The following is a 14,839-nucleotide window of genomic DNA, read 5'->3' as shown; positions in this document are numbered from 1 at the left end:
GATGCAACACTGGGCCATTGTTCTAGACAGGACGGCATCATGGAGGAGGCAGATAATGCAACCAGCTGGAATGCAGGAGCAATCACAATAGCTTAAAGATCCAGCAGGTGTCTGGGTATTTCACAAGGTGAGGAATCTGTAGTTAGAAATATCCATTAGAAACAGGCTGTAGATCTGGAAATGATTTAAAGATTAAGCATGCATCTTTGAAAATCTATTGTAGTTTTGGCAAGTTTTGGTAACTGATCTCAAGAAGCTCCCATTCCACAAAAAGTGATGTGTAGGACACATTTCTTATTCCCAAACCTTGCTATATAGTTTAAGGATGGCACGCAGGAAGATTCAACTCACCATCCGGCCATGAGGTATTTAAGGATAATACCAGCTCCTTCCAACTTTCCACGCACAGCCAGAGCAGCACTGCTGCAGCCAAACAGCAAGGACTCAGCACTACAATCCAGCCGTACGAGGGATTGACCATCAAGGAAGTAGGCACCAGCACCATGCCCGGCATAGCTGGAAAGATCAGAAAAATCTATTAAAGAAGGATCTTGGACTAATGGATGGAAAGTCTCAAATGCTAAAATCCTATATAAGCATACTAGCTTCTCAATATTTTATTAGATGTTACATTAGTGTAAATAATAGTGTTGTACAGCCTGTGCTTTATAGACTATCAACCCTTCAGTACTCCAGTACTACAGGCTTTCAAACCTCATAACCAACACCACATGCGCCATCCTAACCAATTGAAAGAGGAGTAGGTTCTCCAACATTGCAACCTTGACAGCCCTTCAAATCTAGAAACTACATTTAACTCACATCAGCACTGCAGTCTTGTGGTAACACAATTCCAGTCATTCTCAGTATTGTATGCCTATTGAGGTTGTATAAGTTGAGTACTCACCAAGTCTGGAGCCTTGAAGCCCCTATGACCAACACAAACCTAAACTTCTTACATTTATTATTTAATTACTTTAGTGTTTTATAGAGCGCGAACTTGACCCGTGAGGGTATCAGAGCGCTTTATAGGAAATATAACAGTGTACAAACAAAGTCAATGTGCAGAAGTATACAGAAACTGTACAAAGGGATGTGAAGGGGCAGGGGTGTGGGGAACATAGTGATATTGGGGATACCAAGGTAAGAATGCAATCAAAATTAGATTCAGTAAAGAAATTAAGGCCCCGTCAACTCTCTGTGGGGAGGCTTGGTGATCTGAGAAGAACGATAGACTTAGAAACATCAGATTTGTGGTCAGGCATGGCGGGCATTAGGCAAGGAATTTACCCATGAGGAAGGTGTTGGCCTCCTTCTTGAGGCATGCTAGAGAAGGAGTATTTTCTTACCTGTAACTCCAGTTCTGTAGTAGGGGTATCTCTGTTATAGTCATAATCTAGTGAATAGTCCCGCCCATGAGCGTGGACCCCGGAGCACTCAAAAACATTCTCTTAAGCGGTCTTCTTTGCAGTCCTGCATAGACACTTAAGAGAAAATCAAGACAAATAATGCAGCCTAACACTTCTAAGGCTACAATGGCCACCACTTCATCTAAACAGTGAAAAGGATAGCCAACAATGTCAGATTTTACACATTTTACCAAGTTTCCCTCATAGAGAAAACTCCCCTTCACCAAAATCCTTGAAATGATAGAGATCAATCAATCAATCAAGCATTTATATAGCGCACTACTCACCCGGAGGGTCTCAAGGCGCTTGGGGAGGGGGGTCCGCTAATGCTCGAACAGCCAGGTCTTGAGTTGCTTCCTGAAGGCGAGGTGGTCTTGGGTCAGGCGGAGGTGGGTCGGGAGGGAGTTCCACGTCTTGGCGGCCAGGTAGGAGAAGGCCCTTCCTCCTGTGTTGACTCTTCGGATGCGGGGACGGCGGTGAGGGCAAGGCTGGTCGATCGAAGCTGACGTGTGGGAGTGTAGAAGTTGAGGCGGCTGTTGAGGTATCTTGGGCCTTGGTTGTGAAGGGCTTTGTGTGCGTGGGTGAGGAAACGGAAGGTGATTCTCTTGTTGACCGGGAGCCAGTGCAGGTCTCTCAGGTGTCCGGAGATGTGGCTGTGCCGGGGGATGTCGAGGATGAGTCTTGCCGAGGTGTTCTGGATACGCTGGAGTCTTTTCTGGAGTTTGGCAGTGGTTCTGGCATAGAGGGAGTTGCCGTAGTCCAGTCGGCTGGTGACGAGGGCCTGGGTGACCGTCTTTCTGGTCTCGGTGGGGATCCACCGGAAGATCTTACGTAGCATGCGCAGGATGTTGAAGCACGACGAGGAGACGGCGTTGACTTGTCTGGTCATGGAGAGGGAGGAGTCCAGGATGAAGCCCAGGTTGCGTGCGTGGTCTGTAGGTTTGGGTGCGCTGCCCAAGGCAGGGGGCCACCAGGAGTCGTCCCAGGCGGAGGGCGAGGAGCCCAGGATGAGGACCTCCGTCTTGTCCGAGTTCAGCTTCAGGCGGCTGTTCATCATCCACTTGGCAACATCTGTCATCCCTTCGTGTAAGTTGGTTCTGGCGGTGGCGGGGTCGTTGGTGAGGGAGAGGATCAGCTGGGTGTCGTCGGCGTAAGAGATGATGTTGAGGTTGTGTTGGCATGCGATGGCCGCAAGGGGGCTCATGTAGACATTGAAGAGGGTGGGGCTGAGCGAGGAGCCTTGAGGAACGCCGCAGATGACTTCGGTGGCTTCTGATCTGAACGGGGGGAGGCGGACTCTCTGTGTTCTTCCGGCGAGGAAGGAGATGATCCATTCTAGTGCCTTCTCCTGGATTCCGACGTTGCAGAGGCGCTGCACTAGGGTGCGGTGGCAGACAGTGTCGAATGCCACGGAGAGGTCCAGGAGGATGAGGGCCGCTGTTTCCCCGTTGTCGAGCAGGGTTCAGATGTCATCAGTGGCGGTGATGAGGGCGGTCTCGGTGCTGTGGTTGGCCCGGAAGCCAGACTGCGAGTGGTCGAGGGATCCGTTCGTCTCAAGGAAGGCGGCCAGCTGCTTGTTGACGGTCTTCTCGATGACTTTGGCCGGGAATGGGAGGAGCGAGATGGGGCGGTAGTTTTTTAGTTCGGTGGGGTCCGCTGAAGGTTTCTTCAGTAGAGCGCTGAGTTCAGCGTGCTTCCAACTCTCCGGGAAGGTGGCGGTGTCGAAGGAGGTGTTGATGATGTCTCGCAGGTGGGGTGTGATGACAGCGTCGGCCTTGTTGAAGACGTGGTGCGGGCAGGGGTCGGTTGGAGATCCGGAGTGGATGGAGTTCATCGTGCGACGGGTGTCTTCGGTGATAGCTTGACTCCAGTGGTGTGGAGAGCATGGGTCTCACGTCTGAGCATACCCATCCCACTCGGGGTGACAAAGGCAAAAACAACAGTTGATGGACAGAATGCAGAACAATGTCATACATTCATCCCAGTACAGAGATCTGGGCCTAAATCCATCGTTTTTTTGCACTCCACACCACCCCAGTTCAGACATGGCAATATGCAAATCAGCCTTGACCCTGTGCCTCATGGGAAGAAGAGAGCACCTGCACCTTAGCATTGATTAGCAATGGGAAGGCACTTGGAGACCTAAGGCCAACGAAAAAAAGGGTGGAAAAAATAAGGCAAGGGCGAAAAAAACAGGAAAAGACCACCCTAGGGCTGACAGGTCTAACATGCGTCCCCCCCAGCCGAAAGCGGGGAGAGCTACCCAACCTCTAGGGATTTCTCATCACTAAGGCGTAAAAACGAGGAGAGACCGTCAGCATTGGCGTGGTCAACTCCCGGCCGATGTTCTACCCGAAACTTGGGATTCTCTCCTCTCATTTGCATGAGCCAGCGAAGGGGTCGATGATCTGTCTGAATCAGGAAGTGAGAGCCAAACAGGTATGGCCTCAACTTCTTCAGGGCCCAGACCACAGCGAAGGCTTCTCGCTTGATTGTACTCCACCGTTGTTCCCTGGGGAGGAGTCTTCTAGAGACACTCCCACGCGCGCACTCCGCTCAGCGGACCTTTCACTTGCCTGTACTGTTAGAATTCGGAGGAGTAGAGCCGGCGGCCGCTCCTTCAGGTATTTGGCCCCTAAGCTCTGGAATTCTATCCCCCCTAAAGCTAGGGCCACTTCAAATCACCTGCAATTCCGAAAACTCATAAAATCCTGGTTGTTTGCATCCATCTAGCACCTCCTTTACCATACTAGTATCTGGCATGTCCGCAAGCGCTGGGACGCCCCGTCGCTGGGGTAGCCATGCGCTATACAAGATCACATAACATAACATAACATAAAGGCCACAGGTTGGTCTTGGCCGTCGTTGTTCAGTTGCGAAAGCACAGCGCCAATGCCGTGCTCAGAGGCGTACGTCTGCACAATGAATTATTTCGTTAAGTCAGGTGTTGCAAGCACCGGAGCGGTGCACATCGCTTGCTTCAGTGTCTCAAATGCCTCTTGGCAAGCAGCCGTCCGGATCACTTTTCGTGGCTGCTTCTTGGACGTCAACTCAGTCAAGGGGGCTACGATGGTACCATACTCCTTGACAAACAGGCGGTAATATCCAGTGAGGCCGAGGAAACCTCGGACCTCCGTTTGGGTTTTGGGGTCTCCCAGGCCATGAAGGTCTCAATTTTTGTCTGGAGGGGTTGCACCTTACCCCTGCCCATCCAGGTGTCCCAGGTAGACAACAGATCCCTGTCCAATCTGGCACTTACTGGCCTTGATGGTGAGGCCAGTGCGTTCCAGGGCCTGCAGCACCTCCTGGAGATGCTGCAGATGGTCCTCCCAGGTGCTACTGAAGACAGCTATGTCGTCCAGGTACACCGATGAGAAGGACTCCAGGCCAGACAGCACCTGCTTCACCAACCGCTGGAAAGTGGCCGGAGCATTCTTGAGCCGGAAAGGCATCACCCTAAATTGAAAGTGGCCCTCAGGTGTGGAGAACGCTGTTTTCTCCTTTGCTCCGTCGGCCATGGCAATCTGCCAGTACCCTGATGTTAAGTCGATGGTACTGAGGGCTGCTCCCAGCCGGTCAATCAACTCATCTGGCCGTGGGATCGGGTGAGCGTCTGTTTTGGTGACAGAGTTCAATCCCCGATAGTCCACACAGAATCGAAGTTCTGGTGTGGTGCCCGGTGGGGCCGCTTTCAGCACCAACACGACCGGACTAGCCCAAGGGCTGCTGGAAGGCTCGATCACCCCCAGCATTTTGGCCACCTCACCCTGGATGCTGTTCTTGACTTTATCGGACAGCCGGTAAGACTTGGTTTTTACAGGTGTGTGATTCCAGGCGTGAGGGAGAACAACGAGGCGTACTGCTCCAGCAACTGGCGGCAGTCCCTCTGTTGCTCTGGGGTCAAGGATGGGGAGAGGACCACTCCCTCCAGTGATCCATCCTTATCCGGGCCGCCAGAAGGTCAGGAAGAGGCTCACTCTCTTCCTCCTCGCTCCCATCCGTCACCATGAGGAGAGCAAGCTTCGATCGCTCATAGTGTGGCTACAGGCGGTTGACGTGGAGCACCCGATGGTGCAGTCGGGGGGTTTTCAAATCAACGACATAGGTGGTCTGGCCCCGTTGCTCCACAATCGCGTACGGACCAGTCCACCGGTCCTGGAGGGCACTAAGTTCCCCAGGCTCCATGACCCACACCTTCTGTCCAGCGTCCAACTCCACCGTCCGAGCGTTGCGGTCATACCACTCCTTCATGACGGCTTGACTAGCCTCCAGGTTGTCTGAGGCTTCCTTCCATAGCTTGGCCATCTGGCTGCGGAATGCCAGCATGTAGCTGACAACCTCACAGGGAAGCTTCTTCGAAGTCTTCTCCCACCTCTCCTTCACAAGGCTGAGGGGGCCCCTAACGGGGTGGCCAAAGAACAGCTCAAAGGGGCTGAACCAGACTCCCTTCTGTGGCACCTCGCGGTACGAAAACAGTAGGCAAGGGAGGAGGATGTCCCACTTCCGCCTCAAGTCCTCTGGCAGGCTCCGGATCATCCCCTCCAGAGTCTTCTTAATTCGCTCTACGAGCCCGTTAGTCTGGGGGTGGTAAGGAGTGGAGAACCGATAGGTCACTCCGCACTCCTTCCACATGGACTGCATGTAGACCGACATGAAGTTCGTGCCCCTATCTGACACCACATCCTTGGGGAATCCCACTCGGGTAAAAATCCCCATCAGGGCCCGCACCACCACAGGTGCAGTGATGGTCCTCAGAGGTATAGCCTCTGGGTACCGGGTGGCGTGGTCCACTAACACCAAAATTAACCGGTGTCCGGAAGAGGTCGGAGGGTCCATCGGCCCAACAATGTCAATTCCGACCCGCTCAAAAGGGGTCCCGCCAACCGGGAGCGGTTCCAAAGGGACCTTCACCTTAGTCCCAGTCTTGGCACTCGCATGGCAAGTCTTGCAGGTCTTGCAATAGGTGTCAGAGGCAACTATCATCCTGGGCCAATAAAAATGCGGGACCAACCACGCAAAGGTCTTCTCATGACCCAGGTGTCCAGCTAATGGTTTTTCATGCGCCAAATCCAGTAAGAAGGCCCGGTAGCATTGGGGGACCACTAAGGCCCTTGAGGATCCATGCACTGGAACCTTAGGCTCACTGTAAAGGAGGCCATCCTCCCAGTACACATGATAACTGCTGGTCTCTTGGTTGGTCGCTTGGGCTTCGGCCTGCCGCCGCATGCCATCAAGCGTGGGGCACTCTCTCTGCGCCCGACAGAATTCCTCCCGGGTAGGCCCTCCTTCCACATGCTACTCGGCAAGGGTCGGCAAGTCCCCCACGGGAACAACCTCCACCTCCGCGGACTCCGGGGGTACTTCCGCGGGCTCCCCATCCATCACACGGGGCGTGTCCTCCACAACATTCTCCTCTTGACCAGCATTGGGTTGGGCCGTAGTTTCAGGCTCCAACCTGGGTTGAGTTCCTTGCCAGGCAGCATTGGACCTCGTGACCACGCAAGTCCATCTCCGTGTGGGCTTTAAACTCCACTTCCTTCCAGGCGGTATGTTCCAGATCGTTTCCTAGCAGACACTCCACAGGCAAGGCAGGGCTCACAGCAACTCTCAACGGGCCTTTAACCCCTCCCCACTCAAAGGGAACCTGAGCCACAGGATAGTGACTCAGACTGCCGTCAGCCAACACGGCCGGATGGAATACGTCAGGGATCATTTGCTCAGGGGTCACCAGCCGCCTCACCACGGTGGTCATGCTGGCACCTGTGTCCCTCAGAGCCTCCACCTCCTGTCCATTAACCTGCACCCTCTGCTGGTATTTAGCAGTGTTCGATGGTAAGGGCGTCACTGGGACCATCTCTCTATCCCCGAGTGAAACCAGGGTCAGGCCTGTCCACTCCCCTTCCCTATCTAGGGGCAGCTCCATCCCAAGCGCTACACTACCCAACCCGGGACTCTTGCCTGCTGTGGGGGCTGGGGGTCTCTTGCGACACTGGGGATCCCCCTTGTAGTGTCCAACCTCCCCAAATTCGTAGCAACGGACAGTTCACCGGAGAGGTGCACATCGCGTGCTTCAGTGTCTCGAATGCCTTTTGGCAAGCAGCCGTCCAGATCACTTTTCGTGGCTGCTTCTTGGACGTCAACTCAGTCAAGGGGGCTACAATGGTAGCATACCCCTTGACAAACCAGCGGTAATATCCAGTGATGCCGAGGAAAGCTCGGACCTCAGTTTGGGTTTTGGGGGGCTCCCAGGCCATCGTGGTCTCAATTTTGGCCTGGAGGGGATGCACCTTATACCCGCCCACCAGGTGTCCCAGGTAGACAACAGATCCCTGTCCTATCTGACACTTACTGGCCTTGATGGTGAGGCCAGCGCGTTGCAGGGCCTGCAGCACCTCCTGGAGATGCTGCAGATGGTCCTCCCAGGTGCTACTGAAGACAGCTATGTCGTCCAGGTACGCCGCTGAGAAGGACTACAGGCCAGACAGCACCTGGTTCACCAACCGCTGGAAAGAGGCCGTAGCATTCTTGAGCCCAAAGGGCATCACCCTAAATTGAAAGTGGCCATCGGGGGTGGAGAACGCTGTTTTCTCCTTTGCTCCGTCGGCCATGGTAATCTGCTAGTACCCTGATGTTAAGTCGATGGTACTGAGGTACCGGCCGCTCCCAGCCGGTCAATCAACTCATCTGCCCGTGGGATCGGGTGAGCGTCTGTTTTGGTGCAGAGTTCAATCCCCGATAGTCCACACAGAACCGAAGTTCTGGTGTGGTGCCTGGTGGGGCCACTTTTGGCACCAACACGACCGGACTAGCCCAAGGGCTACTGGAAGGCTCGTTCACCCCCAGCTCCTGCATTTTGGCCACCTCAGCCTTGATGCTGTTCTAGACTTTATTGGACAGCCGGTGAGACTTGGTTTTTACAGGTGGGCTGTCCCCGTGTCCAAATCATGGGTACACAGATGTGTGATTCCAGGCGTGAGGGAGAACAACGAGGCGTACTGCTCCAACACCTGGCGGTAGTCCCTCTGTTGCTCTGGGGTCAAGGATGGGGAGAGGACCACTCCCTCCACTGATACATCCTTCTCCTGGGCCGCCAGAAGGTCAGGAAGAGGCTCCCATCCGTCACCATGAGGAGAGCAAGCTCCGATCGCTCATGGTGTGGCTTCAGGTGGTTGACGTAGAGCACCCGATGGGGCTGTCGGGGGGTCTTCAAATCAACGACATAGGTGGTCTGGCCTGGTGGCTCCGCAATCTCGTACGGACCATTCCACCGGTCCTGGAGGGCACTAAGCTCCCCAGGCTCCCCAGGCTCCATGACCCACACCTTCTGTCCAGCGTCCAACTCCACCGTCCGATCGTTGCGGTCATACCACTCCTTCATGACGGCTTGACTAGCCTCCAGGTTGTCTGAGACTTCCTTCCACAGCTTGGCCATCTAGCTACGGAATGCCAGCATGTAGCTAACGATGTCACAGGGAAGCTTCTTCGAAGTCTTCTCCCACCCCTCCTTCACAAGGCTGAGAGGCCCCCTAACGGGGTGGCCATAGAGCAGCTCAAAGGAGCTGAACCCGACTCCCTTCACTGGGCTGCGGCGGTGAGTTACTTGGCCAGCACTCCTCTCTCCTACAGCGCTTCGCAGGGGGGGCACATACATGGGACAAGCGGCGCTTCAGGTCCATCAGTCTCGAACAGTGTAGCGCTTTCAGGGGCACCGCAGTTCTGGCAGTCTACAGCGCTTCTCAGGGGCACAGTAGGAGAGCGCTGGGTAGGTAGGGCAGACAGCTTAGCAGTCCAGGCAGTTTAGCAGTGGAGATGAGGCAGGACAGCGCAGTGGCACCGGTTAAGACAAAGGGGGCAGAGATGGCACAGCCCAGTACCTGGTTGATCCTCAGTAGTCCTTGTTAGCACAGGTAGGTAGTTTCTCTCGGTGTTAGATGGCTCCTGCGCCCTTGATAGGCAGGTTCTTCAAAGGGGGGGGGAGGGTTGAGTTGGTGGCTGAAGGCAGGATAGTCTCAGCAGGTCACTGCAGATGGTCCCTGGGTTCCCCTCCCGCTGGGCCAGATCAGTGGGCTAGTCCAGTGTTCTTCACTCAGCTTGGTAGGCAGCGCCTAAGCCCTGTCACCCCCAATGGTATATGTTCCTGTCTAGGCCCTACCGCCTAAGTCTCCTGCGTAGGTTCCCCCAGGTCAGTGATGCCCCAACTGACTAAAAACTTTCGCTCCTTCCCTTATATATGCCCAGGTCAGGTGACCACTCTCTAAGGCGGCAAAAAGCAGACCCCTGCCCTGTTCTGGAAGGTTACAGGAGCTTTCCTAGGCTAGCTATGGGGGAAAAAGGCGGGCTGGTGTTGTAACAATGTTTAGGGTCCCAGCCAGCTCCTGGCAACTAGGGTGCTACTAAAAAGACCACTCTGCAGTAGCAGGGGCCTGTTACAGCCATGTTGGAAGAAGAGAGCACCTGCACCTTATCATTGATTAGCAATGGGAAGGCGCTCGGAGACCTAAGGCCAACAAAAAAGATGGTGGAAAAAACTAAGGCAAGGGCGAAAAAAACAGGGAAAGACCACCCTAGGTCTGACAGGTCTAAAATGGACCATTTCCCGATGCCCTCATGAGAGGATTTTTATGCAAATGCTGCTGGCGTTTCCTCAGGTTCCCCTAGGGACCCACTCCCTCACTAGTTTTGTATATTGTTTGGAGGCGAACTCTTCCCGCTCTTATATCATATCTGCGGTCAATCCCTAGCCACAGCTGTAGTTCCGGATTGTTGGAAAAGGTCCGTGGTCTCCCATTAATAAAAAAGCCCACACTGGACCCCTAGTGCCCCTCCAACTACAGACCCATCTCCTTGTTACCCTAACCTATTAAGATTCTAGAAAGAGTAGTAACCAAGGGGCATATTACCAACAACTAGCGATAATTTTTGTCTCCAACTTGTTTAGAGACAAAAATTATCACCGCACATCGGCGATTTTTATCGCAGATAAACCTTGCTATTAGCAAGGTTTATCGCAAATGCGATAAAAAACGGCCGCAATGCATGAATATCGCTGAAAAGTCAGCGATATTCATGCATTATCGAGCAAATGCTCTTAGCCATGTTATCCACCTCCCATTGGATAACATGGTGAAGAACTGCTCAGGGCAGGTGTTAGCTTTTGGAGATATTCGCGCTTAGCGCGAATATCTCCAAAAGTTGGTAATAGGAGATAGCGATGTTAGCGACTGTTTCCAGTCGCTAACATCTTGGCACGCCCACTTTGCATGTCATTAGTGATAAATATCACTGACATGCAAAGCGGGGCCCAAGATGGTCGCTATCTCCTATTAGCTGTCAGTAACTGGTGTTAGCGACAGCTTGGTAATAGGGAGATAATTTTATCTCCGCTTTCTTGGCTTTTAAAGCCAAGAAAGCAGAGATAAACCCCCTTGATAATATGCCCCCAAATCCCTCTCAAAGTTTATTGAGGATAATGAGCTGCTGGATGAAGTCCAATTTGGGTTTCGCCACGCACATGGGACCGAGACGGCCTTGGTGGCAGTCCTGGATGAATAAGAATGCGTGCCGACAGTGGTCAGACAGCCTTTTTAGTGCTGCTTGACATGTCGGCCGCATTGGATACGGTTAACCATCGGATACTGATGAAAAGGCTGGAGGAACTGGGTGTTGTGGGTAGGGCGAGAGACTGGTTACACTCCTATCTCTCTAATAGGCAGCAGGTGGTGACTCTGCCTCCTTTTTTCTCTCAGTACATAGAAGTTAAACAGGGGGTACCTCAGGGCTCGGCTATCAGCCCTATCCTGTTTAATTTATATCTTCGTCCTCCCATTGTCTTAATAAAATCATTTGGCATCAATGTCATCAACTATGCAGCTGACACTCAGCTTGTCTTCACTTTTGGGGGCAACAACGCAGTGTCTCTGGAAGAGTCTCACAACTGTTTGCATCATATGGCCGACTGGCTGAAAGAGAATTCCTTGCAATTTATTGAGGACAAAACTGAAGTCCTGTGCTGCACAGCAGGTAGAATTCAACGTCCCCTTCCAGCAGACTTTTGGCCTGGTCCGTCTAATAACTCTTTAATGCCCACTAACACAGTACGCAACCTGGAAGTACTGCTGGATAGCAATCTACAGCTGGACTCCCAGGTGAACAAAATGGTGAGCACATGTCTATCCCTACTCCAAGCCTTGCGTAAGATACTTCAGTTTTTGCCCACTACTACTAGATCTCAGGTGGTTTGGAGCATTGTCTTAAGTAGAATAGACTACTGTAATGCACTGCTTTTGGGTGCCCCAGCCTCTCTGACCAAGAAATTAGAGAGTACAGACAATGGCGGCTAAGCTGGCACTAAACCGGCAACGGGGAGCCTCTGCCTCTTTGACCCTTAAGGATATCCATTGGCTGCCTGTTGTACAAAGAGTACAATTTAAGGCACTTTGTATTGTCTATAGGGCAGAACATAAAATCAGACCTCGGGTACTTCAAAGGAAATTTGCATGATACTCGCCTGCTAGATCCTTGCACTCCTCTTCTGCATATCTGGTCTGAGTTCCCCATGTTAAGAAGGTGCGTATGGGGGGGCAGATCTTTTAGTTTTACAGTATCTAGACTTTGTAACGCTTAGACAGCTGAACACCTCAGAAGTGTGCCTAGGCTAGATAAGAGATAGAAAACACTCATCACGTAACATTTAAGTGATAGTTTTGGGTTTTATACGAATACTTACCAGAGTTGAAATGACTGAAGTACTACTGATATTCCAGTCACCAGTAAAGATTCCTGTAGAAGAAAAGAAAATCACTATATAAGAAGTTACCGCGAGAATCATTTTTCTTATTAAAAACAAATACATAGAAAAAAGGCATTAGCTACAGCTAAAATTGGGTAAGTGCTCAAAAGAAAAAAACAGTAACATATAATATTATGCTGTGAGAAATTGGCTTGGTATATGCTGACCACTAGTTATAGTGCACACCTTGCACCAGCCCCAACCACCCTTATTGATGATTAGGTTAAAGACAACCGTTATTGAAAGCTATCCTAGTGGTAGATTTGGAGAGCAGCCTTCAGGGTAAGTTTCGAAGGAATGTAAAGCAGCTTATTTTACCATTCTATAACCTCCTGAATGACCAAATGAAAGGATAACCACACAAGGTATACATAAAATATATGTATTTATTTATTACTAAACACTCTCTACTAACCTCTTTATGAGATTAGAGAACAAGGCACACACTATCACAGTACTAGACCGACAGTAAATAGCACAATACACAGCGGGCTCCGGCGGGAGAACGAACCATATACTAAGAAAGTGGTATAACAACCACAACTTGATTAGACACAGTGCCTAGAGCACATAGAATCGCTGGGACCCCAAGGAACCACCCAAGGTAGTGACACAGGGGACCCACGGGGGGCACGGCAGTGTGAGAACACAGCCGCAAGCGCCGTTCAATCCTATATGAAAGTCGCGGTTGGCATTTTACAGAATAAGGACACTTAGGAGAGGGCTTTGAGCTAACCCTTTCAGACTTAGAAGGTTCTAATGCCAGCACCCAAGTGAGCACCAGAGTACTCGTGTTACCTAACCCAGGGAAGCCAGGTGCATAGGTGTCAAATGGTGTCGGGAATCTTCGTCGTTTTGAATGGGGAGTTGCTGCAAAGTGCTGCTGCTGTGAAGAGGAAAAGTTTCCGGTGTGATCCAAGCCTGGATCGGAGCTGAGAAGAACCTGAAAGCAGAGTGGACATAGTCTGGGTCACTTGCCAGTGACCAGGGGCAAGATAGATGCATGCCCACCCATGTCGGGTGTTTCAGGTGAGAAGAGGTGAAGCTTGACTCTGCAGCCACGGGGACCGGGAGACGTCGACGATGACCAAAATCTGCTGGCAAGCTGTCCCATAAAGAATGTAGAACGCTGGGGGGGGGGGGGCAGTGTCCGGATTGAACACCAAGAAGCCTTGGCAACTGCAACCCACGCAGTCAGAGAAAAGATGCTTCGGTGAGGACCAACAAGGTCCTGGGGACTCCCCAAGCGATGGAGAGTCAGAGAACGTCTGGAGCAACCAGGAAAGCCTGTTGAAAGTTAAAGTTCCCTTCTCAGGGACCCACAGGTCGACGGACCAGGGATTGCAAAGGGACCTCGAGAGCAATCACAGAACACCAGCCTACGGATCACTCGTGGAGTGTAGGCCGGTAATCTTTGGTGGAATCACTGCTCGGGGTCTGGACTATGAGTAGCCAAAGCACAGCTTCAGGGGTCACTGGAAAGCAGATGCTTCTGCAAATATACACAGTGCCCAGGGGTTCGGGTTGCAGGGTCCCCACAAGAGATACGGGTCTCAGGTGTGCTGAGCACACTAGTCGACTTTGGGTACGCTTGGAAACCCACCTCCTGTGTTGCAAAACTCTGCGGAGTCCTCAGGAGCTTTGGAGTTGCAAACCAGTTAGATGCGTCTTTGGTGCCTGCTTAGCACTCCTTTACTCCAAGGGAGATTCTTCAGTCATCTAGCGCAGTGTAGATCGTCGAAGTACTTGGTTTCTGTAGCAGCGTTTCGGCCAGGTAAATCTAAAGTCCTGTAGTCAGGCGTTCCTACTTTATACCCACGAAAGGGGTGGGACAAACTCTGAGTACCCACCTATGGGAGGGTCAGGACAGTGGGGTGGCTACACCCATGTCCTTTTTCCAGGGGATGATAGCCCCTGCAACCAGTTTGAGCCAGACTATGCACAGGGACACCAAATGTGACCCCAGAACAGACATCAAAGTACTCCTGGAGTGCACCCACCCAGCCCCAATACACTAAAGCCTGTCTGGGAGGTGGTTACACCTCCCTGTGACAAGAAAGCTATTGTCCAGCCTCCACTGCCGTAGTTTCGTCCAGCAGCAGGAGGGCAGACTCGTGTCTGTGGCTGGCAGCATCCATCTTGTGATGCCAGGGTCGGAAAAGCTGGTGCCGGGTGTACCGGTTCTGTCATATTTCTCCCTCTAGGAGGGTGGAATCTTACCTTCCACACCAGTTACTGGTGTGTAGGTATGATTCCAAGGTGTTTGACACCAAACACAACCGGTTTCTGTGCAGCCGTTTTGAAGTTAGCATTTACCGCAAGGTTATAATGCACTTAAGACTATATGGTATGACTGCATCACAGAACAAATTCACACCAAGAGGGGTAGAGAGGAAAACCGAATCTGAAAAAGCTTGCAGGGGCATAAAGTATGTTGTTAAAACTTCCCTCACTCGCACACAAATCTGCGTGTGACATACTTCATCATCGGGTCTGCTTACAAAACACCCTGGCGTTGCCATGCACAGGATGGAGCATAGGGGAGGGGTAAACAAACAACATAAACAGTACTCATAAATGAGTGAGTAAAGTGCTACCAACAGCTGAAATAACTAAAGAAATCATCTCCCTGGCTGAGGAT

This window comes from Lissotriton helveticus, chromosome 6, assembly GCF_964261635.1.
Source record: "Lissotriton helveticus chromosome 6, aLisHel1.1, whole genome shotgun sequence".
In the NCBI taxonomy this organism is placed as follows: Eukaryota; Metazoa; Chordata; class Amphibia; order Caudata; family Salamandridae; genus Lissotriton; species Lissotriton helveticus.
This window is presented reverse-complemented; position numbering follows the sequence as displayed.